General features: G+C 45.3%; 1 protein-coding gene across 1 annotated transcript in view; it reads left to right on the forward strand.

The window, feature by feature from the left end:
* Nucleotides 1-18,099: 18,099 nt before the first annotated feature.
* The window catches only part of BRINP1 (BMP/retinoic acid inducible neural specific 1), a 90,369-nt gene continuing 83,619 nt past the window's right edge, over nt 18,100-24,849 (forward strand). Inside the window, exon 1 of the mRNA XM_084494271.1 lies at nt 18,100-18,580. The gene's annotated coding sequence lies outside the window, so the exon portion shown is untranslated. The remainder of the gene's footprint in view (nt 18,581-24,849) is intronic.

Below are 24,849 nucleotides of genomic sequence, written 5' to 3' on the forward strand. Positions count from 1 at the left end.
GCTCCCAAGGCTCCCCTCATCCCTCCCTCAGTTTGCAGTGTGGCTTTGTCTCTCTTCATTGCTCTCAAGGTCATCATTGATCAGATTGCGAGTGCTTTACAGCTGCAGCCTTAGACGGGCAGAAAGAGAAATTGATTGCAGTCAATTCAGCTGCAGATTGAACTGTATTGACTTGTCCCCTATTCATGCAGACGAGGAGTTTTGCTACCTTTTAATTACCACAGCTATCCCTTCTTGGCATCAGTGGGATGGTTGCACAGGAGTGGGAGAGTATATAGGGCCTTGAGGAGATGCTTTAGGGTGTGCTGGGCTTTTTCCTGATCCATCAGGACCATATGAGAGAGACTCTGGCTGTTGAGGGAATCCCAGCAATCCAGTCTTCTCGCCTGTGTACAGTTCCTATCCCTGGAGGAGTCTGCCACTGGGAGTGACTTTTATTTTCCACTGTGGAAGCCAGCCATTTTCAAGAAAGTGGCACTCTGCTAAAGAAACAGCAGCCGCAGGTGGTATAAGGGTTATTCCTTTGAGCTGGGCACATTTGGCAGGAAAGGCAGAGGATCATTTGGCAGAAGTCACACTGAGAAACGTTGCTCCCACTCTCCCTGCCTTTGTCTCAGCACAGAGAGGAGTGATGTGCTGCTGCAAGCTTTCTCTAACAGCTGGATGAGCCAATCTCCTGATTAACAAGTCCTTGGGCCAAATCATGAATTCTCGGCTTGAGGGAGAAGATCTGGTTTTGTGGCTTTTGCTTGCATCTAGGGATCAGGAGAGACTGGAATGCATTCAACTGACCCCTGCAGAAAACAAGATGTACACGAGTGATTTCCATGGAGCCACTCAGGCTTCTCACCCTGGGTTCTGCTTCTGGCTCTGTCCATGGGCTTGCAGGCTCTGTCGGCTCTAGCACAGTAATTCGTTGCTATCATAGAAAGTGCAGTTGGCATTTTTGAAAGGTGCAGGATTGGCAGCTTCAGAAGACTGAAATCCTCTGTTCATCTGCTGAATTGATGCCAATAGCACCAGCACTAAGAATGAGAGAAGAGCAGTGATTCCAGCAGGGCTGGTGAATAACCTTTTTGTTGTTGTAAGATGGAAAAGTTTCTTTCAAAAAAAAAAAAAAAAAAAAAAAGAGCAACAAAATGATGTTCATTTGGGGCCAGAGTAACTTTTTTGACTGTTAAAACTAGTCTGAGTAAGACAATGACATAAAAGAAAACATCAAAAGTCACTTCAAAACAGAGTTAAAAATCAACATTTTAGAGAAGTGAAAAAAAGTTCACTTCCACCCCCACACACACACTTCTGATGCTTTTTCTCCTATTCCCTTTTCCTCCAAAGCAGATCAGAATTTCTGCAAAGTGTTTTGGTGTGACCAAATACTTTTATCTTCCTGCCCAAAGCTCTTGTTTCTTCTCTAGACTCCAGGACTCCCAGGGGCTGGGCCTGGCCATTATAAGGATGCTCACCCCAGGCTGGGTCTGTGCACTGCATGTCTGGTCACTGGAAGCTGGGCAAGGCTGGCAACTGAACCTATGAAAAGCCATCAGCTACCCACATGTGCAAGCTATGGATTTTCCTGGAAGCCAGAAGGGTGATCTGTAAGACACTTTCCTAGACCTTTCCACTTAATGTGGGATATTTTTCCTAACTGATGAGATAGGCAGTAGTGTAGGGACTCTGACTGAGCAGGCCAAGGGAACACACCTTTTTCGACTATCTGCCATAAGTAACAATCTACTTCTCAGTAACTTTATCTGCTGCACTGCTGCAAAAGTAGGTTCAATCTACTACTAGAATGGTTTGGCTGGAAGGGACTTTCAGGGAACATCTAGTCTAACTACCTGACTACTTCAGGGCTAACCAAAAGTTAAAGTATATTAATAGTATTATCACACCCTGAACTCTTACATGCATGGGGCATTAGGTGTTGCTCTCCAAGTGATCTTTGTATGGAAGTTATCCATTGTCTTAATGGCAAATCCTCTGGATTAAATAAAATGAGTTCAACCTTGTAATCTTACTTCCATGCTGGAGAGGTTTGGTTGTTATCCTTAGCAGACGAAAGATATCCATCAATTATTCTTAATCCCCACTGAAAGCTAACAGCCTGGCTTTATAGTGCAAAGCCCTTCCTCTTGCCCTTGTAGAGAGACCCTTCCTCTCTTCAGTGCAGCATCCCAAAGGGGAGAAGTGAATTCCAGCAGTTTACAGCTCCCAGGGAGAGAATGTACGGTGATAATCTTCCCCCAGTTTCTAGCTGTTAAAATAAATTCTTCCCATGTTAGTAAGGCTCCCCGAGGCCTCAGGAGAACAGGTGCTCACTTGACCCAAATGTCACCTCCACCTAATATATCACATCAGCCTCCGGGGGGGAAAATGCAGCCAAAGCTTCCTTCCCTGCACCCACCCGGGGAGGGCTGGCTCAGCAGGAGTGCAGATGGAGACCTGCATGTGCGCTGGGAACTGAACAGAGCACACGCCTCTCCAGAGACAGGATTTGCTTATTGTGCCACTTAGCCAGCCTGCTGTCCTGCTTCCAGTGATGAATGGTTCATTGGAAGGATAGAAAGAGTTGTGTAAGGCATCGAGTTGTCTGTGGTTTTGGAGGTGAGGCATAATACTAAATGTCCTTCTGCCAGGTGGTCATCTGCTGATGTCTTGAGGAAGGTCTTTTGATTCTCATGGGTTTGCCTTGCAGAGCTAGTACTGCTGGTCTTCATCATGAACAGCTTTTTTTGTGTTTGGTAAATGAGCATTTTCTTGTGCCACTCTGAAAAGAGGAAAGAAGACTCTGGAAAAAAAAAAAATCTTCATGGAGTGTGTTTCTGCCTGCCATACAAAGTCCCAGGCTGTCCCATGACAACAACTCTTCCTCTGTCCTCTCCTATAGCAAACTTAAGGGGAAAAGTGTTACTTGAAAGAGATTGATGATAAATCCAGAGAAAGACAACTCGGTGAAGGGCATCCAGGACTGCATAAACAATTTATCTTCCTAGAATCACAATAAACACAATGGGGCATGTGCTCTGTGCTTATGGTTCTGGCTGCCCACGCTAGGGTTTGGGAGGTGGATTTGAAGAACAGTAAATCCTACCTCAAATCCTAACTCTTGTGAAGGTCTTGGGAACAGATGCTATAAAAAGTTAGAGGAGATAACCCTGTTATTAATTCAGAGAGATGTTTTTATCTAACTAGCATCGAGATCCAGATTACTTTATCAGATAAAGCTATCCCAAAGCCATGCCAGCCTATGGACTTAAAACATAGTTTGCATTCTGATTTTTTTCACTAGAACTCAAACTCGAGGAGCACACATACATGGGCTCTCATTTTTGTCCATACCTAATTATGTGTGCTAATTATTTAGCAGATTATTAATTATTTTGCTAATTACTTAGACTAGAAACTGCACATGACTGGTCACTCCAAATGATGTACAACATGGGTTAATTTCACACTTCATGCTATATTTATGCCAAAGTCAAAAGGGCTTTTATTTTCTTCCCAATTGGAGAGCAATGTAGAGGTGACTGTGAAACTGTTGTGTGACACAAGCAAGGTTTCTGGGAACCCCGGCTGGGATTTTTAAGTTAGACAGCTCTCTCTGAGCTCGCTTCCAGTCTACATGAACCTGAACAGTTGTGCTTTGCTGCTGCAGTGTTGTGCAAGGACTTGCAGGAACTGTGTGAGCCTCTTGTTAGAAGTGTTTGGAAGCAACCTTCTAATATGAAAATAGGTTCACTAGGGCTTTGGGATTTAACTAACCAATAGCTGCACATTGACTATCAGCTTGTGAATATTTCTGAACAGCTGTTAGAAGAGGAGGAGGAGCCTGGGTTCTAAGTACTAATGTTTCTGCACAGCAAAGATGCTTCAGAAGACTAAAATCTGTTCATGGAATATTCTGGCAGCAGGAAGGAGTTTGGCTTGTAAATTCTTCAGGCTCTAGGAATAACAAACTGCTTGCAGGAAAAGCAAAATGAAGATGCACACATGGAGACACAAGTAAAAAGGAATCGCTACGTTTACTTGGTGTGAAATGATGAGCAAATGGAAACCAAAAATATATAGATGCTCCTGAAAGATTTCAGTCAGTTTTTCTGAAAAAAATGAATTACCAGTCAGTGCCCACTGGTAATTTACTTCTCTTCCTAGCTTCTCATTTCAGTAATCCTGGATAATACTGATGCTCCTTTAAGGATGGATGTAGGACCAGGAAGATAGGATTGGAAAAGAGGGACAAAGCAGGGACACAGCTTCACTGTGTCATGTCCTTACAGTGCAGGCTGAGGAACTGGAGAGAAAAAGAATCAGCTCTGCAATGTGTATTGAAAAGGCACGGGGAATCTTCTCCATGATTCTTATTTAACTCTCATTACTAAAACACAGGAAAAATGCAGTCACCTGTAGTAGAGCTAAAAATCCGTGTGCTTTTTCCCTCATAGCAGACTTAGAAACTTTCCTGAGGGCTGCTTGCAGAGCAAATCCTTCTCACAGTAGCCAGCTGGGATTCAACAGAGACATGCTGAGTATTGGTATTATTTATTTCCCTGTTTGCTGTAACCAATTAAACAAAAGCTTGGTCCATAAACAGCAATAGCCTGGGGATTGTGGGAGGGAAAGGCATTGCAAAGAGGCTTTTTGTCTTTGGCACATGCTCCTGGGACTGAAGGTCAATGGATATGCACCACACCAGGCTGATTAGTGTTGACAATCATTCACTTAGTTTTATGAAATTATCAATTGATCTGTGATTGCAGAAGCTGATCAATGCTTAGAAAATGGTGTGGGTGGAAAATCCACTTGGACTAGATTGTCCTTCCACACCTGGCTCTGTGGGAGGGGTCTCACCAGGAATGGCACATTCCTGGGATGGGGACTAATGTCAATTCCCCCTTTGCAGTTTGGTGGGAGCACAGCCTTTGCTGTCAGCCTTGTTTCTTAGCTGTCAGGTCATCCTGTCTTTTTGTGATGTTTTAACTCTGAGGAAAGGAGCACAGATTCACTTACCCACTACTAAAATAATGTAGAGTTGTGGAAATATTAATATTATGAAGATATTTACTTGGATCTGGCACTGAGTGAAAGGTTTGCATATCAAAAAAGCTGTATTTGGCAGCATTTTCAAGCTATTAAAAATCTCGATGTTGGCAATTCCATATTACCAAGAAAGCAATGTAATACTTATCTCATGACAGTAATTCCTAGAGGAACTTCAACAAACTTTTCAGGAAAAGAAGTCGCCACCTCTGAAATGAAGCAACCCCTGGGACAGAGCTCAGCAGTATTTGCTGGAGCCTGAGAATGGTGTCAAAAAGGAAGAGAACATCCACAAGGGAAAACCTAAGAGTTTGTATTACTTGCAACAGGATGCAAGGTACAAGATTTATCAAAAGGCATCCTGACAAAAGATGAAAATAAATAAAAAGGACTTCATCTGTAACATTCACTGGTATGATTTTAATTGGATTATTGTGAATATCATAATACCAATTCTTCTCTGAGAGATACAGATCCAGGTGTCATATTATTATTTGGATAGTTCATCTTTTAGCAAATTGATTTAAAAATCAAGTTTCCAATCTTCACAATAGAAAATAAAAGCTAGAAAAATATATTTTGTGACCATTCTGAAGGGTCAGAAAATAGAAGCCAAATAAAATATCTTTTTCCATTTAATGTTTTGTATTTTACAGAAAGTATCTTACAGATTGTAGAGAAAAATGTTGCGTTTTTTTTTTTTTTTTTAAATGTTTGAGCTTATCAGTATTGAGTAACATGGAACTGGTATCAATGCATGGATTTTTTCCTGGAGCTCTCCAGTCTGAGGGCTAAACAGATCTACTATATCACCATTCTGTTTCTAGTATTTTCTAGTTATCTACACTATTTTTCTATACTATTTCTACTATAAGTACACATTATTGCCCTTTCAACTCGTTTGTTCTGTCACTGGAAGTGCTATGGTCAGAGAAATTATCTAGAATTTGAAATCCAGCTTTAACCATTAATTACAAGAATAAAGACAAAAATGTAGCTTCTACACTTCTGTGAGCATTCCTGCACATATTAGCCTTCCAATATTGGTAAGGTTGACAAGATCAGAACCCCAGGTGGGGTGATATTGATGGTTTTTGCCTGCTCTGGCAAACCTCCAAGAGGCAGAAATAACAGCCATTAAGGAGCCTTAGCAACATTCTTGTTTCAGATAGTAACTGGTGAAATTTCTCCAATGAAAAATCAGGGAAAAATTACCATCAGCTGCAGTATGGGAGCAATTCAGGGCTCTTGCAGAGATCTCTATTGTACCAGGGGATGTTCAGACACATGAGTAGGGACATATCTGGTCTGAGGACATTCATGTTTGTGTAGACAGAATAATTTTTAGAATATTCTAAAATGCAGAGTCTGTTCTCCACGGTAACAATATTGACTGAAGAATACATGACTTTAAATCAAAAATAACAAAAGGATTTGGAGAGGTGGAGTGTGCCCTCTTTTGCTAACTAAGTAAGATTTGTATTTATTTTTTCTACTTGTGTAACGAAATATGAATGGGCTATTTCTTGTGAAATGGAGGAAGCAATTCTCATCTACTAGAAGCAAATGTATAATAAAACCTTGACATTCTGGAGCTCCAGTAAAAGCACGAGTTATAATGATAACTTGGACCGTAATAATATTTCTTCTCTGAAACAACTGGAGGAAAAAAAGTTTCTCATCCCCTGCTTTGCAAAAGGGAAGGTGACTGCTCAGAGGCACGCTGGGGACTGTTCAAGTGGTACAACTGTGATAATTGAAATTCGTATCTGTGATCAAACATCTGCCACTGCTGTTTTCTATCTTCACAGATGAGCTTCTAAACCTCTCTGGTACCCTACCACCAGTTGGCAGAAAATGTCTGTATCAGTTGAGTCCCACTGCTTTATTTCCAGGACCATGGTTGTTCTCACAAGGTAGAAGAGAAATTGTAGGGGTTATCCCATGCCCTCTCCTGATCTGATTGAGGTGGTTCTGGCAAGCAAATGTATTTCCACTCTCCTTTTAACATGCTTTACAGTTTAATAAAATGGAAAATCAAATTGCAAGAGAACAAAATGATTTTCATAAACACTGTTGTGGGCAAAGGGGTCCTTTGGATAATAGCACTTTTATCTCTGTTTTTGAGTCTTCAGGCTGCCCTAAATGTATGTAATAACAGTAAGTCATTCACAACATGCACATTCTCTCAGAATTACTGTATTAAACAACTGTGTTAAACTGGTGGGAAGCCAAGGTATATCTTCTTTTATTATCTCTGCAAACAGAGCAGAAGCTGATTGGTAGAAGCTGACCTTGCTGCTGTGGATAGAGAAGATCTAAGCCCATGGAGGTCAGCTCGGACGGTCATCACTTATTGCTTAAAGGTACTGTGCTGTGATCACGCCACTGCAGGCGGAGGGATGGGAATCAGCGGAGACGTTCAGGGAGCTGCAGTGGTAGAAGGTGCTTTCTTTTCTGGAGGAGGTTTATGCTTACAGGCAACGTCAAACTGATGGGATGAGGTTTCTCTTTTATTCCATAGGAAATGTTAAAACAGATCCTCAGCCAACACCCTCTGCACACCCTATTTTGTTGCTAAGATCAGGCTTTGGCTAAAACTGAATGAATTTTATCATCAGAGAACTGGTGAGCACTGAGTGAGCTGGTGATGTTGGGGTTGTCCTGTCCCAAATTACTTCTGTAATATGCTGTCAGAAAAGGAAGGTGCTATGGATATAGATATAGATGTATTCCAGAAGCAAAATCTGGTGCTTTCCTCAGCACCAGCACCTGCCTGGGGCTCACACAGAGGAGATGGACGGAAATCACACAAAGTCCCACTATCTGCATTGGACTCTGCTAGAGAGCACAAGGACTACAATTTCTGCTTCCCTCTCTGTGCCTCACTTTGTTACCACTCCATAAGACAGGAGGTTCAGCACAGCAGATGGTAGGGACAGGAAAACCATTAAGCTGATCCACAGTGCCTTTTCCTTTCCTGGAGAGGTCGTGTAACAATTAGGTGAAAACTAAGTCAGAGTCCCAGCATCTGACCTCCTGAACCTATCTGCACATCCCATGTTGCCAGACTGAAAGTTTCTCTGTTTTTACTGGAAATATTATCCAGTGACCGAGAGGTTTTGCTGAAGCAAAAAACTTCTCTGTAAAGTTTAGTGTCCAAAAGGCTGACATTTTTGAATGAAAAAAATATATATATCCAACTCTGCTCTGTAGGTACTGGTCAATTTGTGTGTTTATAACAAGTGCAGAGAAGGAACATTTCAACCCCTGTGAATATGGCCTGTTTGGGGAAATCATGTGTTTGATGGATTGCTCTCAGAGCCTTCTGTTATTAGAGATGTTTCCCCATTTGGATTCTAAGGGTTGGAAAAGGTTTTTGTTAGTAGCAGGAAGCAGATGTATCAACATGTGGTGGAAATGTGTCCCTCCGTAGTGAGATCTCTTTAGTGATATTTCTGTGGAGAACAATCTTCAATTTTTCTTTTTTTACTTTTCATTTAAATTACAAAACTTTTGCCAGCAGACCCTCAGAAGAAACACCAGCAGAGCTGAGTTGGTGAAAATCAGACCAACCAGTTATCCCCAGGGCCTCTAGTCTTCCTTTATCCTCATGGATTTTAAGGTACTATGGAATGAAAGCTTCCATTAGAAGAAGGTTGGTCCAAGGGTTAGGAAACAGACCTGTTATTTTGGAAGAAATTGCTAAATTTGCTGCCTGGGTGTATCTTTTCTGTTACTTTAGGGATAAGACCCCTCAGTCTGTCAGATTCTCATCTATATAAATGATAAGAGTATTTCCACCTTATCCTAAATGTGTTATTAAATAAATCCAGAAGATTGAGGCTTTCTGTCTCCCTGTGTGCACATAGACATATACCTACACCCCCTTCTCCCTTTCTGCAGAGACATTACTTCATTCTTACAGCAGATTCACAGCCTCTAGAAGGCAAAAGTGTTGGCTTGTCCCTGAACCTTCTTTCTTTGCTGTATAAACTTACATTCTAAAGATGACACACAATTCTGCCACCAAACATCAATTTCACTGCACTCTCTGTAGCTGAGGCATTTCCTGGCTGAATGTTATTGTGAATAAGCTCATCAGAAGAGGAATTTGTCTACTGAGATCTGAATCAAGTAGTACCTAGCATAACAATGTGGGTCAAAACCCATTAACCGCTTTTCCTAGTAATACTAAGGTATCATATATAAATAACACTCAAATATTAATCAAATTATGTATTATTTACTATCATTTTTATTAGTCTGAAGAACTATAATACATTTTGGGCTGAGCAGAGGGGGCTCTTATTCCTCTTTTTGTTTCAACATCAGCATGCTGATGTACTTTCTGTGTGTAGAACACAGCCTAGGATTACAGAACTGGGCTGGGAGAGCTCAGTTCTATTCCACTGACCTGCGGGGCATCTCTGATTAATGCTCTAACATACTTGTTTGAATTTCCCTACATGCAGAAGAACTATAGAAACAATGTCTTGTTAGAGTGAAGCTTAAATTCATGTTATTGAAATACCTTCAAAATAAATGTATTTGGAACTATACAAAGCAGCTAGGTGTACATCTGTGCACGTTCTGTTGTGCACATGTGTTAACCTACCTCAGGAAAAGAGGAAGCAATGGAAAATTTTACCCTGTTGGAGGAATTGAATCTACCTCACCTTCAGCATCAGGGGCAGGATAACCTTGCATTGATCTTGTAAGAGTCTTGTGAGCATCTCGCCTTGTCACTGAAGGGAATGTCAGGGTGCTGTGGATACATCAGCAGTGCTGGGGGTTAGCTTGGCCATATTGCTCCATCCACCTCTTACCAATTTGTTGGTGAGTGCACCAATTGTGAGTTTTGTCTGCAGGTCTGATCATAAACCTACTTGAAATCAATAGGATTCTTAAATTTTGGCAAGCGGGGTTTGAATGTGGTAGTTTGTTAAACTGCTTGGCCCTCACTGGGAGGAAAGGCACTGTACTGAAATGTAATACAAAAAAGTTCCCTCTTCCACACATCCCTATTCACATGAATATAGGTACAGCCCCCTACTTCAGTACACTGAAATGAATATCCACTATAAGAATAAAGCTTATCAAAGCCTAAACACAGTACAATCAGCCTTCTATGTAGATGCAAAACCTTACTGAGCAGCAGCCAAAAGAATTAAACCCAACAGAGGAAGACAGAGACTCATTAAAAAGAGTTATAACAAATCAGTTATCAGACATTTAAAGAATAAACTTGTTAGAATAAACCTGTTAAATAAATCCTCAGCAAAGCTAATTAGGTCGGTGTTACACTGGTACAATGGCTCCCTTCCTCCGTGGAAGACTTAATGATAGCATAAGCCTGTTAAAGGAATACACTAAGTATACAATAAGCCAGCTATTTAAAGGATACCTCAGTCAGTTCATCCTCTAAATCTGACCTACCTACAAATTGTCACTAGTGAGAAATATCTCCCAGGCTCCAAGTGCCTATTGAAAACCCAGGCCCGTGTGCCGTGTCGTTTGTGAAAGAGACATCCATGGATGTGCCCCTTTTTCCGAACAAAGGGGCTGATGATGGCTGTGGAAGGACTACATGATTGAGGGGCTTTTGTTTTCCTTTCTCTTCGTGTTGTACTCAAGGTGCAGATTAACCAACAGAACCTATTTTCAGAGCTTTAATGACAATATTGATCGACTATTGGTGAAGCAGCAAGGAGAGAAAGAGAATAAAAATAATTACTTTGCCCCTATATGGTGGCTTTTGTCACCACGTGTGTAAGGATGGATGATTTGGAGATTAGTGACATTTAACGGAGGCTTGGAATATCTGAGTTTGTTCCTAATTCTGCTTCAGGTTTTGTGCAAAACATGTTCTTTCTCATAAACAGCAGGGGGAACTATAGGGTGACTAATATCTCCTTTTGATTTCACCTGTTGTGAGATGGAAGTCTGTGAGGCAAGCCCTGCATCTCCTCTCAGATGAGGCTTTGGCAGAGTGTGTTAAAGATTCCTGTGTTGACTTAGTCTTGGTGGTGTGGGTAACTGCTGGAAAGGAGACATAAATGCAAACCATGATGCTTTCAGCATTGTCATTTCCCACGCTAGCTAGGTAAAACTAGCACAAATATATTAACGTGTGCTGCCACTGTGCCTGCACTCTGTTTGTAGACAGAAACCCGGGTGGGTAACTGCAGTTCTGTCTTCTAGGTGGCAGTTGTAGAAACAACAATAATCCTGACAAGATGAGAGCATTAGATTGATGTATTACTGCTTGTATTGCATAGATGGAAGCAAAGAAGAGCGAAGTGATCCCCTGGGATTATACGGCCATCCAGCAGCAGAGCCAAAAATAGATGCCAGGTGTCCAAGCGAGTCCTGCATTCCTATGCAATAGATCGCTCCCTCCAGAGGTGAACTGGGTGATTTTCCTTAAGAAAAGGGGGAAGAGTTAAATGCTGCAAGGCTCGGAGGGAAGTGATCTAAAACTAGCAGGGAAAGAAATGTTTATTTCTGGAGAAGGTGTCACGAGCAAAAGAAAAGCTTGAAAACAAGAATTGAACACTACATAAAGAAACACTTGACAGCCACAACCCTTTAAGTTGCCTTGAGTGTCTGTGTGCAAAATTCATTGCCAGCAACTGAAAAGCAGTGTTGGTTCTAAAGACTGAACTGAAGGTGTGAATCTACTGTAATAGCACTGCGATGCTGGAGATGACAGCGCTCTAGGGACGAGGTCTGGGCTGTCTCAGGAGCTGTCATGGGCAAACTGGATGCAAAGAGGGCAAAAGATGGGAAATAACCTACAGAATCACCTAGATTGAACTTAATGGGCAACCTAGTACTGAAGAAATTCAGAGAATGTGCAGTGCTTGGTGTGGAAAGCTGAACCGTGTTGGTACCCAGGCACATCTGGCTAGCAGGAGGTAGAGAATCGTGTAGGCAATGTTAATTGTTAGCAATATTACCACCAGCAGAGAAAGATAGCAGCTGAATTCAGGACTGCTCAGGGAGAGGTGTGCACACAGAGTAAGTATAGCAATCTTTGCTTTGGGAAGCTTCCAAATAAAATAAACAAGGTGCAGTTTTTATACACACTCTTTAACATGCTGCTTGGGAAACTGTGGCATAAAAGCTACATCTAAACAATCTGGCAGCTGTGTTTCTCACTACACACCAGGATCTTGGTCCTAGACACCTGGATATGGTACACCAGGGCTTCTTCTTGGAGAACTTGGCCGTGTTTCTTGAAACAGACTCCCAAACATTTTGATTTGTCTTCTGCTTCTCTGACCACCAACCAGAGTAGCCTAAGAGGCCGTGTTTACGCAGAAAATTTTTGTAAAACACTTTGGTATACATCTTTCCACATAGTTCCTGAAAATCAATCACATCAACATTTTCTTAACGAGATGAAAAGACACTGTTGTAAGCAAGGAATAACACTGCTCAGGGCATGTGGTTACTGTATGGTAACAATAACCCCATTTCTCAGGGTGCCGGCACGCACCAGCTATCAACCTCCTGACTCACCGCATACCTGAGGCAAAGTGCAGTTATCTCAGAGCAGCAGCATGCTCTGAAATGTGTCACTCCTTAGTGATTCAAATTCAGATTTTTTCCCAAATAAATAATAAATGACACCAAGGGGAGAGAGGGGGTGCTAACGTTAGACGTGTTGTAACGTGCTGGATAGCCTGCCTGCCTGAGTTAGATCCTCAGGCTCCAGAAAACTAAATTTCCCTCCTTTGCTGTGTTCCTTGGTCATTATTTATAATCCACATGAAGGTACAAAGATGAAACAGTCTTGTAACATCCATTCCAGATGACCAAAAAAAAAAAAAAAAAAAAAAAAAAGAAATGTCCACAGAGTTACAATACATCAGCATCAATGTAAGTCATGCAGTCAGATGCATATGTATGTTATGACTTGGCTTTATCCTGTGGGTGGTACTGTTATTCTATACTAACATCTGATTGCATGACCTTATCTCAGCCCTGCTAGCTGTGCGCTGGCTTCTTCTCTTGTGTAAGTCAGAAAAGAAGTACTGACCCTCTAACTCTCACTGACCTGCTTCAGAATTAGCTTAGAAAGACTACAGATGCCAGCAGCTGTCCAATGCCTCCAGCAACCCCTGCAAATCAGGCTAAGAGATTTCCTTCTCATGCCTTTTTCAAAATCTTCAGGAGATATCAGTGCCTCTTGCTTTGCCATCTCTTTGGAATGAACGTTTTTGGGGCTAAGGGAGATATGAAACAGATGCAAGAACATAGATACATTGGAGTGAGGAATAAGAAAAAAAGCTCAATTGAACATTCTAGTCCCTGCATTTGACTGCATGTGGGTTTCATCTACCAACATTTTTTTGAGTGGTATGAAGTGCTGAGTGATTGCAGATAGAGGCAGAGCGAGGCTTGAAGCCTTCTGTGCAGTGTACAGCTCATGATGGGTTGGGAGTTACAAGTAGTTCCCTTTTAAAAGCCTTACTCCAAGTTCAGAAGAAACTAAGCTGCAGGTGATGAATACTGATGACTTGCACTTGGTACCACACAATAGTAACAATAGTGAATATGAAAGACTGCTAATAAAGAGGATGGATTTGTGGCTAGGATGGGAAAATCAGCAGATATGGGTTCATTTGCTTGCTCTCTCATGCACGTTTGCAAGCTCCAGAGGAAAGGACTCAACTCTTCTGAATTCATCCCACTACAATTTAGGAATTCAGTCTAAGCTGCTGATTTGGTTCCTTTTAGATAGTTAATTCCATAAGAAAATCCATATTATATCTAAGATAGTGTCTATGATAACAAGAAGGTTGCACCTCTGGAGTGAAAACTATCTTTCTGTTGTCTGAAGAGGGTATTTAGACAAACATCTGAAACCAAACACCTGTCCCGTTCAAATTACACAAGAATCCAGTGGAAGAAATCATTAATTTTGCATCAGTTAGCCCTGACCAACAACTTTCATATTAATGTGGCTTCTGAGCTGGGAAACAATCAGTTCCTACTCTTCTTTCTGCCCACTATGTTTTCCTAGAGCTGACCTTATAGTGGCATCTGTCTTATTTTAAGTTTCAATGACAGACAAACCACTCTCATATCTTTCTTCACAAGCCATCTGCTTCCTACCCAAGACCAGTAGTAAAAATACCAAAAAAGCTCATCAGAAAGCTGAATCTCAGGAGACTGAAAACTCATTCTGCAGCCCCCAGAGGTACACAGTGCTCAGAACAAGTATCCTCAAAGGTGAATGCCTAGGACAACTGAAGATTGATTTTGAAGCTGTGGTATTTCTTCTTTTGCCAATTTAAAGTTGGAAAGGGACTTATCTCAATAGATAAATTTGGGATATGTTAATTTAGGTGCAGTGTACTGATGGAACAACACCTACTTGGGAAATTCAGTGAGTTCAGAGTCTTTCAGGCTTCTAGAGCTGTGCTGGGGATGATTCAGTTTAATGCAGAGGAGCCAGCTATCAGTAGCTTATTTCAGAAAAACACAGGTCCTAACTGCTTCTTCTCCCTCTAATGAGACCTGTCTACATTTTTGTCTTGCTTTGCAAGGACTTCCAGCCCTTCTCCTGTTGCCTGTTCAAGTTTTGAATATAAACCTTCAATTCTGCATTGGACATGGTGGAAACAAGTCTCTGCCAGCTCCTTGCCTCTTAACTCTGACCCTTGAGCCCCCTGCCAGACTTTTTCCACCATCTGTCAAAACAGCCTGGTATTTATCTGGCCACACAACCGTGCACATCACCCATCCTAGTCTGTGAACAGTGAGACACCCTGTTCAAATTAATATGGCTGGTGCTCATATGGCTGGATAGCTGCACAACCAACACAAAACACAGTCTAAATAAGATCAGTACTTATTGTGGTATTGTTTGCAGGGGAGAAAGAGGAAATACATTTCATAAGAGACTGGGAGAGCACCAGAATATCAATACAATGCTCACAAAGCAAGTTTAATCCATTTTTAGCCTGTAATAAACAATGAAGTCTGCAAAACCTTGACAAGAATACATTCTGCTTCCTCAAGGAGGGAAACACAAGAGGATATGAGGAAAGAAAAAGTTTGCTGGTAGCACAAGAAGAACTCAGAGTAGGGTCTGATTATTTTCACCAACCCGTGGGACTCTGAAGTGGGTTTTTGCTGTAGCATCACAAATAGAAATGAAGTATTCACCATGTGCAGGTGGCACATACAGGTTCTTTGCACTAGGAAATGACACTCAGAATACACAGAGGGAACCCACTTGGACATGGACATTTATTTCTGATTTCCAGATCTCTGTTTCATGTGACATTTTGCTAAACTTCTGACAATCCAAATTATCGTTTCTTCATCCTCACCACCATCTTTTTTGTTGTTGTTGTTTTTGGCCTAGTACTTGAAAATGGGAGGCTTTCTTTTTACACAGTGTGTTATGAATTTTTGTTCTCCTTCATGTTCTTTCTTGATTGACTAGTTTATATTTCCTTCATGGGAAGAATATTATAATTAAAAAATCTAAACATTGTTTTGTTAGAAGAGAAAAAAGTGAGAACTGGGCACGCTAAAATTGTTAACAACTCAGAAAAACTCTTCAGTGGCAGGAAAAAATAAAAAATCATGTTCAATGGAGCTTTGCTGATCTGGGGTGAAGATCCAGGCTTTGTTCATTGCAGGGAGAAGGTGAGATGAAATATCCAAGACTAAAAAGAGGAGATGACTCAAAAGAGAAAGCTACTGGAGTGAAATAATTTTGTTTTTAAAAATGCCATCCAGAAACCTTATCTTTGACACATAAGAACAGACACATAGCTAAATATGCTGTAACCTGCTTAGGTTTCCAAAGCAGCAAATTAAACCAGTGGACTATGCAGTGAGTGTCCATTCAGATGAGCAAAGCTCATTGAACACAACAATACTGTAAGAGAACATGTTGAATACTCAATGCACCAAATAATCCTCTTTTGATACAGAGACAGTAAAAGCTTTTGGGAAAGAGGCAGCAATAGCATGTGTATGAAGTGGGGGGAAAGAGAGACAACAGTCTGGGACAAGAAAATGATGAGCAAAACTTCTATTTTCATTTCATTTTATATTTTTATCATTATATTTTTATGATATTGACAGGAATTCTTGTTTCTGGGCAGGACACCCACCCCTGGCTCTGACTTTCTGGAAGAAGGTGTTACTTTGTAGAGAATATTTGGGTTGTTCTTTAGGTTCAGGAGACCTTTGGATGACTGAAGAGTATAGGCTCACCTGATTTCTCTTTGGTGTCCCTTCACAGGAATATGAAATATCATTCCACATCTTGCTAGACCTAATCACACGCTAGCCTTCCCAGGTGCAGTGAGGAATGACACCCAGTATTGCTCTGTTCATTGAATCAGTAAATCCCACGTGACTGCAGCTGTTGTCCCTGGAGCTTTTGCTTTGATTTCAAACATCCTCATGTAAGACAGAAGGATCCCCCTTTCATTTCTGGTAAATGCCAAGAGCAACAATGAAAGAACACACTAGTGATAACCCCAGACACTATTTATTTGTTTAAACAAGTGCTTTGCAGATATATGGTCTATATAAGAACCGATCCCTCAAACCTCTCTGCCGTGGTGTACGCCATTCCTCTGTGGCCTTGTACCAGGGAGATCTGTGAGAATTGTTTCAGCCTTTTATATGAGCCAATGTGACAGAATCAGGGGTGGTTTACCATGAAGTGTGTTTTACAGCTGAACAGTTGCCTGGAAAAAAAAGTAAAACTCAAAAGCTTTGGATGAACTGTAACAGATAAGCTAAGCTTCAGCCCTATCAGAGCAGCCTGGAGTTTAACCAAACAGCTTCTAATTCTGCTCAGAAAAGATTTGCTGAAGATTTAGCTTAAGACAATGTTCTTGTAGTCACAGTCAATGTGTGAGAGAAGGACAGAACAGACTGTCCTTGCAGGCCAGAGAAGGGGGGGGCAGAAAGAGGGCATGCCCCATTGTCCTTCTTGTCCCATATACCTTGCTCAAGGTGGCTGAATATTTTCCCTTCTGACAGCACAGCACAACCAGCGATTTGTCTGAGGGGTCTAGGAGCCTCGCACAATGGCAAGGAGTGTTGGATGCTCTTCCTGCACTGGGCTGCTTTTGCTGAGCTGCTGAGATTCGTCTGGGTGGGCGATGCCCTTGAGGCACACCCGTCTCCAACTCATTCCTCCCTCGCCTTTCTTATATATTTTTAAAGCACTCGGGTAATCCCAGAGCTCCGTCCTGTTCATCTGAACCAGAGAAGAGCTGCGGAGGAGGAGGAGGAGACCCCTTTCCCAGCTCTTCCCCGATCCCACGATGGGATTTCAGCCGGCTGTGCCGGGCGGACCCAGCTGCGGAGCCGAAACAGGAGGCTCCCGGGGTGGCTCGGCACGGCTCGGCACGGCTCAGCACAGCTCAGCATGGCCCAGCACGGCTCAGTACTGCTCGGCTCACCACCCCAGGCCAGCCCGGGGGGCGAGCCGGCCCCTGAGTGCCCCCCCAGCCCCGCCGCTCTCCGCGGTGCTGAACCGCAGCGGGGTTTGCGGGGGGGTAGGGGTGGGGGGCGGCCCCTGCGCCCCCTCCCCGAGAGGAGGTGGGCACCCCAGGGCGGGGGCAGGGCTGGGGGCAGGCCCCCCAAACCTCCCCCCGGCCCTCCCTGCCTCCCGCAGCCGCTTGGTCAAAGGATGGGGCCCGGCGCTGCCTGGCTCCGGTAAGGAGAAAATAAAGGAGGGATGGAAGGAGGAGAAAAAGGGGAGAAAAAATTAAAAGATTTAACGGGTGGGGACCGCTCGGAATCTCAACCCGCTGCTCTGCAGCCTCCTCGCCAAATCCGGGGGGCAGACAAGTTTCGGTCCCCCCACAGCCCCTTCCAGCGGCCCTTCCCCGTCTCAGCCTCCCTTCTCACGGCCCAGCCTCCGTCTGGCCGGAGCTGGAGTCCCTCCTTTCTGCCCCCGCCTGCCCCTCCCCCGTCCCTAATTATGTACAAAACACTTCTTAGAATAAAATGGCCAGGCTGGGGCTCCTCCCTGCTCTCCTCTTCCCCATTCATCCTCTCCAGACCTCTCCAAGCCCCTCCTCCGGTGACAAGCCCAGCCTCTCGCTTCCCTCCTGGAGCCCTTTTCATTTTTATTTCTAACCCCCTCTCCATTCTCCCTGCTGTCTCTGCTCCTTCCCCCGATGGCTACGAACTGAGCAGCAGAGGAGAGGGGGGGCACAGGAATAAGGGAAGGGGGCTGAAAAGGCAAGGAAATAAAAAAAAAAAAAAAAAAGCGAAAAGAAAAAGGGAAGAAAAAAAAAAAAAGGATTTTTTTATTTTTATTTTTTTTTGCCTCTGCCCTTAATGCCCGCGATCTGGATCAAGGAGGGGGATTTTCTGTCTGAGCATGAAAAGGACTGCTAGACACCCAGGATTTTCACGCCTGCATTGCCGACCCAGCACCCAGTATGCAAGCTGGCCAGAGAAGCTCTCCCACAAGTTCCTACCGAGCCGAATAAAACCCACGGGCGCCCGGATCTCCTCCAGAGAGGGACATTAGCAGCAGGTAAGGCGAGCGCTGCGCTGCGGCTGCAGGGATGCCCCGGCCCCCAGCGGGCTCCCCCCGTTGTGTAACGCCCGTGGCACCTCTCCCCCAGCCCCGCACCCTTTTGTGTCCCCCCCCTGCCGGCTCGGGGAACACGGAGTTCCCGGGGGGGGGACACCGGCTGGGAGAAGTCCTGCAGCCCGGTTGGTGATGGGGTGTGCGTGAGGATGAGCTTGGCCGGCACTGGGAGGACTGGGAGGGCTGGAAAAGGATGAGGCCCCTGGAGGATGCTGGCGGTGGGGGCTCAGCCCCGGCTGGTTGAGCTGGGGGTGGGATGCAGCCAGCCTCCATCTGTATTCCGGAGTATCGAGACAGCCCGGAGCGGGGGGGGGGGGACCGTCCCCAAGGAGATGGTGTCATCTCCACTTAATCCGCCGCTCCGCTTTAGCAAGTGACAAGCAAATCGCGGAGGAAAAGGAAAGTCTGTCGCCTTGAATCCCACACTGGGCTGATTGCCTCGACTTCTGGTGGGCACGGGGAGACAGCGACAGAGCCGGGGGAGGGCAGCGATGGCGGGGGGGGACACATCCCACAGCGCAGGAGCCTGGTTTCCCCCAGCTCGGCTCTCAGCGCTGCTTGTAAGGCTTCTGCCGAGCGTAACTTTGCCTTTTGCAGCCCATGGGGAATAGGGGGACGCAGGGCATCTCCACGCCATTGCATCAACCCTGAGGTCTGGCACAGCCCAGGTCTAAAGACACAGCAATGACCCAAAGAGAGGTGGGTTTAGGTGTGAGTGTGTGTTTTGGCTTCGGAGAGTCCCTCCGTGCTTCTGCTTGGGAGTAGGGAAAGGAGGAGGGGGTCACTTCTTAGATGCAGTCTCCTTTTCATGGAGAGAAACAAGCAGCAGATGAAACGCTGGCAATCTCAACGTGTGGCTTTAGCCTTGTGAGTGACATCTGCACTAGATAGGACAGAAGGATCCTTCGTGCTTTACTCTGGCTGTTCATCTGGGTGCATAATAATCATTTGTTAATGGCAGTTAAGCTGCTTTCCTGAGAGTTGTGGAGAAGTATTCGAGGGTTAGTGAGAGGAAGAGACAGCAAGTAACAAGGAGACGATGCTTTGGCGCAAGAAATATAAGAGAATATAATTTTCCTGTTCCTTAAAAGGGAAAAAGATTGATCAGATCTGCTTGTGAGTGACAGACAGACAAACCCAGGCTCTCTCCCTCCCACACAGCACATAGAGAAGCAGTCGCGTTTTCCTTGCACGCATGTACACGCTAAGCACATAAAGCACACGTTGCTGAACTCGTACAGCCGGCACGCTTAAACACATGCTTAAACCCCGTGCTGAAGCCCAGCAGCTCAATCTTGCTCTCCCATGGAAGCTACACAGCCCCGCAGCTCCCCTGCGTGCAGACACACAGTCCTGATCTCCACGCAAACAGGCACCGTAATGTGCAGGACTGCATTGATATTCTCTTTATGTGAATCAAGGATTCAGACATTCACACGAGCATGCACACGCTGTCTTCTTTGCAAGTCTCTTGTTAGGTGGTTTGTGCCTTAATCTTAGGCTTCTCCTTCATAGTTGGTTCCAGGCATTGATTTGGGGTTTGTCTGACTCCAAAGCCCTTTGCCACACAGCAGAAAAGGCGTTTTGTGAGTCTGCTTTTTTTTTACTGCTCTTTGCATGTTCCCTCGAACTCAGTAATGATTTTGCTACTGGAAAGGCAGCAGCCAGGGGACCAGGGAATGGCTGGGGGGAGCAGTGGCAATCCCATACCTGTCATACCCTCTCTGATCAAGGACCAGTCTGTGAGAACATGAAGTGCTGTGCTGGAGTCACGTTTGCTTTTTCCACATCTGAGTGTGTGTGTGAACAAAACTGCATATGCATCTATAGCTAAATATACACAGCTCAGGCTCCACTTCAGCCGTACCCAGGTTCAGAGCAAAAACCTTCCCACCCTTAGAGTACAAACACGAATCTGCCTTTGCAAGCTCCTCTGGTCAGAACTGGCGTAGTACACACGGGGGAGATGATGTCACTGGCATTAGAGGTATTTAACCAGCACCCCCCTCTGACCTTCCTCCCCTTCCCCTCTTTCCATTGGGCCTAGGAAGGAGGCTATGCTGTTCTCCGAGAGCAGGAATGGAATGGGGCTGACTAGAGTCCACGTTAAAACTTTGAAGGGGAGGAACATATGGTGAATTGGCTCGCTGTGGGTAAAAAGGTATCCCAAAAGAGGTGATGGAGAGCATAGCTCTGTTCCCTCCTCACCTTCACTGTTTACTACGTTGGAAGTATGCGTAAGGCTGATGCTAACCACTACAAGGGAGCGGGTCTGCCAGCAGACCATAATCGCTGTTGTCTGTGTAACAGAAATACTTCAAAGCCAAATCCCTCTGTCTTTGCTCAGGCAGAAGTCCCGGTGCCTGCGCTGAGTGCATTGCTCAGGAAAGCGCTGCAGAAACTGGCTCCGGTCAGGAACCAGTGCGTTCGCGCTGGCTCCCTGCCCACCCCCCAGAAATGGATGGATGTGGATTTCTAGAGTCTGCCCAGGGCTCGGTGTCAGCACGGTGTGAGCAGCTGACGCAGGAAGGTTCAGAAAAAAATGAAAAATAAAATATATATATATATATGTATGTATGTATGTATGTATATCTCCAAAGCTCGAAAACAAGGATGAAAATCCCGTAAGCTTGGAAACGAGGATGAAAATCAGCTAGGCACAGAGCATCATGCCGCTTCGTGCGGAGAACCAAGCGGGGACACCCACCCCCCGGTCCCCGTCCCCCCGCGATCGGGACCCACTCCGCAGCCGCGCAGCTCCGCGGAGCCGCCGGGCGGGCGGCGGCGCCTTGTCCCGGGAGGGGGCGCTGTGGCTCCACGCAGCCCACCCGAGCCGAGCCGAGCCGAGCCGAGCTGGGGGGGGGGAGAGCTCCCACCTCCCCCCTGCTTGCCCCGGCCCCGCGGAGAGGGAGCCAAGCGCTGATAACGCTCCGGGGACCGGGGGGGTGGGGGGGGGGAGAGAGGGATAAATAACAACAGGGCTCTCTTCTCCGAGGAGGCCAGGTGCAGCTGAATGGGTTGGGGCCGGATCCTTCCCGCTGCAAGGCGGCAGAGCCCCGCTGGTGGGTGCGGGAATCCTGCCCAGGATCTGGCCCGATGCGCGCAGGAGGCTTTGGCCCGGTGATGAAATGCAGCTACTTCTGGGACAGAGCCCAGCAGCTTTTCCGTGCCAGCAAATACTACAGGGGAAGTGAAAAATCGCTTCATGCATTGAAAGTGCAGAGATGAACTTAGCGAGGCAGAATATAAATTACCCAGAGTTAGGTGGCTGGTGCCCTGCGCTTTGATTTACACCATCCCTCTCTCAAAAAGTATCACGAGATTTTTACAACCGTAAGGACCTTGGCCCATTTCCTTCCAGGCCACACAAGAGCAGCTTCCCCAAAAGGGAGAATGTCCATGCACGGAGAGACCCAGCTTCTAAATAAACCCATGGTCCAATCCTCTGCTTTTTCCTTGTGCCTGGAAGATGGCTGCTGCCTGGGGCAGGATAGGAGACTGGCTTAGCGTTGGTGCTGAGTCAGGGCAGAGCATCTCCTCCTGGCTATGGGGGGCAGCCAGGCAGTCTTTTGGGTGCCCCGGGAGGTTTTGCAGTGCAGTGCCATGCTGCCACGTCCAGGAGGGCTGCAGCTTGTAATTGGTGTGGGAAAGGGAAACATTATCAAACAGGTAGGCCTGGGGAAGGAAACTGTATGTATCTCCTGGATTCCTCTGTCCAGAGAGAGCCGAGCATGGGCAGAGTTGGACTAGATAGATCGGGTGATGTTCAGCGTGGTTTGGGAGTAGGCACAGGACAGCTGTTGCTGGCATGAGGGGCTGAATAGCACCATTTCAGGAGAGAAAAAAATGCTGGGACTAGTGGGAGGGATGGGAGAAAAAGCAGAAATCAGCGGAGCAGCTGATTTAGACAGAGCTGAAGACAAGCGAAAGACTCAAGTTTACTTTGGCAATGCTGGATCAGACCCTAAATGAAGGCGGCATAAACTGGCATAATCATGTCATTTGGAAAAGTGGCTGAGGGTCAGGCCCTGGATTCGCTCAGTGCTTGGGCCAGGGATCCTTACAACATGCCCACACCTTTGCAGCCCTCTGCTCAGCACACTGCTTTCATGCAGCCGGGAGGCAGGAAGGCCTGTGAGCAGCATCACAGGAACAAGAGAAAGATTCTTATTTATTTTTGTTATTTGTTCTCCCGGAGTCATCTGCTGCAACCCATTTCATAGAAGCCCACAAGGTGCAGCTGGCAGAGCATACATACCTACCGCAGTGCTGCTGCCACGTCCCCTGACAGGTCCACTCGGCGCTGGCTACGAGCAGGGACCGTGGTGGCACTGAGGCCCCTGCGGCTCAGCTGATGGCACGTCTCAAGGTGTTGACACAGGAGCTGCAATGCTTCGACTCTCACACAAATAATTCCCCTCTCCTACTTCATAAAAACAACCAGTTTTATCCCTGCTGGAGCGCTTTTCCCCTGGCAGTAGGGCTATGAGTAAGGCAGAGCCGCAGAAGCTGATCAGAGCAGAGCATCTAACCCAGCTCCAGATGGCCTCCAGGGGAGGACAGTGACTAGCCTTTGCCAGGTGCATGCTGGCGTGGTGTTTGTATTGTTAATGTTGTATGCATTGTTATTATTACTGTTTGTGTTGGTGACAGAAAGGCTGGGCAGAGGCAGAACTTCAGGTGCCAGGAGCACCAGTACGGCTTTCAAGGCCTAGAACAAATTTTCTGTATGCATTAGCAGTGGGCTCTGTTTAACAGAGTAATGCCATTGCAGCGACATCTTTCCTTCCCAACATTAAAAAAAAATAAAACAAAACAAGCTCTGCACTGATACACACCAGGCAATGATACAAATGAAGCTACAAGAGGTTCTCAAGAACAGATCCAGAATTTTGCTCCAGGGCTTTTTGTTGTAAAGGAAAAAAATAAATAGCAGAGGGACCACTCACACTCCTATTCCCCTGTACGGACAGATTTCCAGCAGAGTAAGGGGGTCTGATGCCACAGAGTAGCTTGGGTTCTTGCAGTCCGTTCATGCTTGGAACCTGGCTTATGGCTCTCCTGGGAGAAAGTGTGCTTTTTCACCCAGTGTTTGTAGAAGTTAAAGCCTGGAGCCTTACAGCAAGACTTCTTACAGTGTGGACGTCTACGTTTATGCATATTAGAGCTGAATGTGTGCTGTACAGCGAGTACCTGTGAAAAGCAAAGAACTGCTTGCTGTAAATCATCACAGCCCGCGGAAGCCAGGGGAGTTAAACGGCTTCATGGTGAGCAAGGATTTCTATCTTAGGGTTTGATTTAGAGCATGATTTAGAACCTGGCCTGTGCTCTAGATTCCACTGTGTCCATCACGATTTTGGACGCAATTTTGGCTTGAAGTCCTGAGTCAGCAAAACTGCTCCCATTTAGCCATCTCTTTACCCCACTGGAGTAGTGCATGAGGTTGTCAGATACGTTGCAAACACTGGGGACCTTTGTGATAATTTATCCTTGCAGTTGTGGATGCTGACTTGCTAAGCAGGGTGGAAGACAGGGAGGATGAGCTTTAAAACCATTGCCTTGTGCAGGTAATACATTCCAGGCAGGGCTGCCAGAACCATAAGAATAAATAAAAGACGTTTGTTCAGCAGTTCAGAGCAATCATTAGAAAAGTGCAAAGAAGCTAAAACTAACTAAGGAAGGACAAAAGAAACTGAACTGTGACCCTGGGGAGCAGGCCAAATTCAGGACAGGCAGGAGAACCACGATGAGAAGGGGAGAATCTCTCCAGCTGGACTTCTGGTGTCGGCGGAATAAGCAGCAGTGAGGCTACGAGTGCTGGAGCAGCCTGGCTGCTTTCGGCGTGTGACTGCTCTTCAAGCAGGTACAGATGGTGAGCGGGTAGCGAAACCCTCAGACATATGCTGGGGTACATATGTGGCTATAGGTCCCTCCTGGCTCAGGCCACCTCCTTGCCTAGAATATGAGGATGTTAGTGTTATTCCAGGCATTTCTCATGCTGTGAGAGATTTTCAGTAAAAAATCAAAGGTGTGTTTTGAGGGAGCAGGGAGAGCGTAGGAGATACAAGGTGAGCCTGAAGAATGCTTGAGAAATATTGAGGAAGTAGAAAGGAGATAGCTAACAAAGACAGCACAACGTTTGTGCTAAAATTGTGAACGGACATAAAGCAGCAATGGGGACACGTAACGTAGCCTTAAGACCAACAGCTATT

This window comes from Aythya ferina (genome assembly GCF_964211825.1).
Source record: "Aythya ferina genome assembly, chromosome: 20".
Taxonomy (NCBI): domain Eukaryota; kingdom Metazoa; phylum Chordata; class Aves; order Anseriformes; family Anatidae; genus Aythya; species Aythya ferina.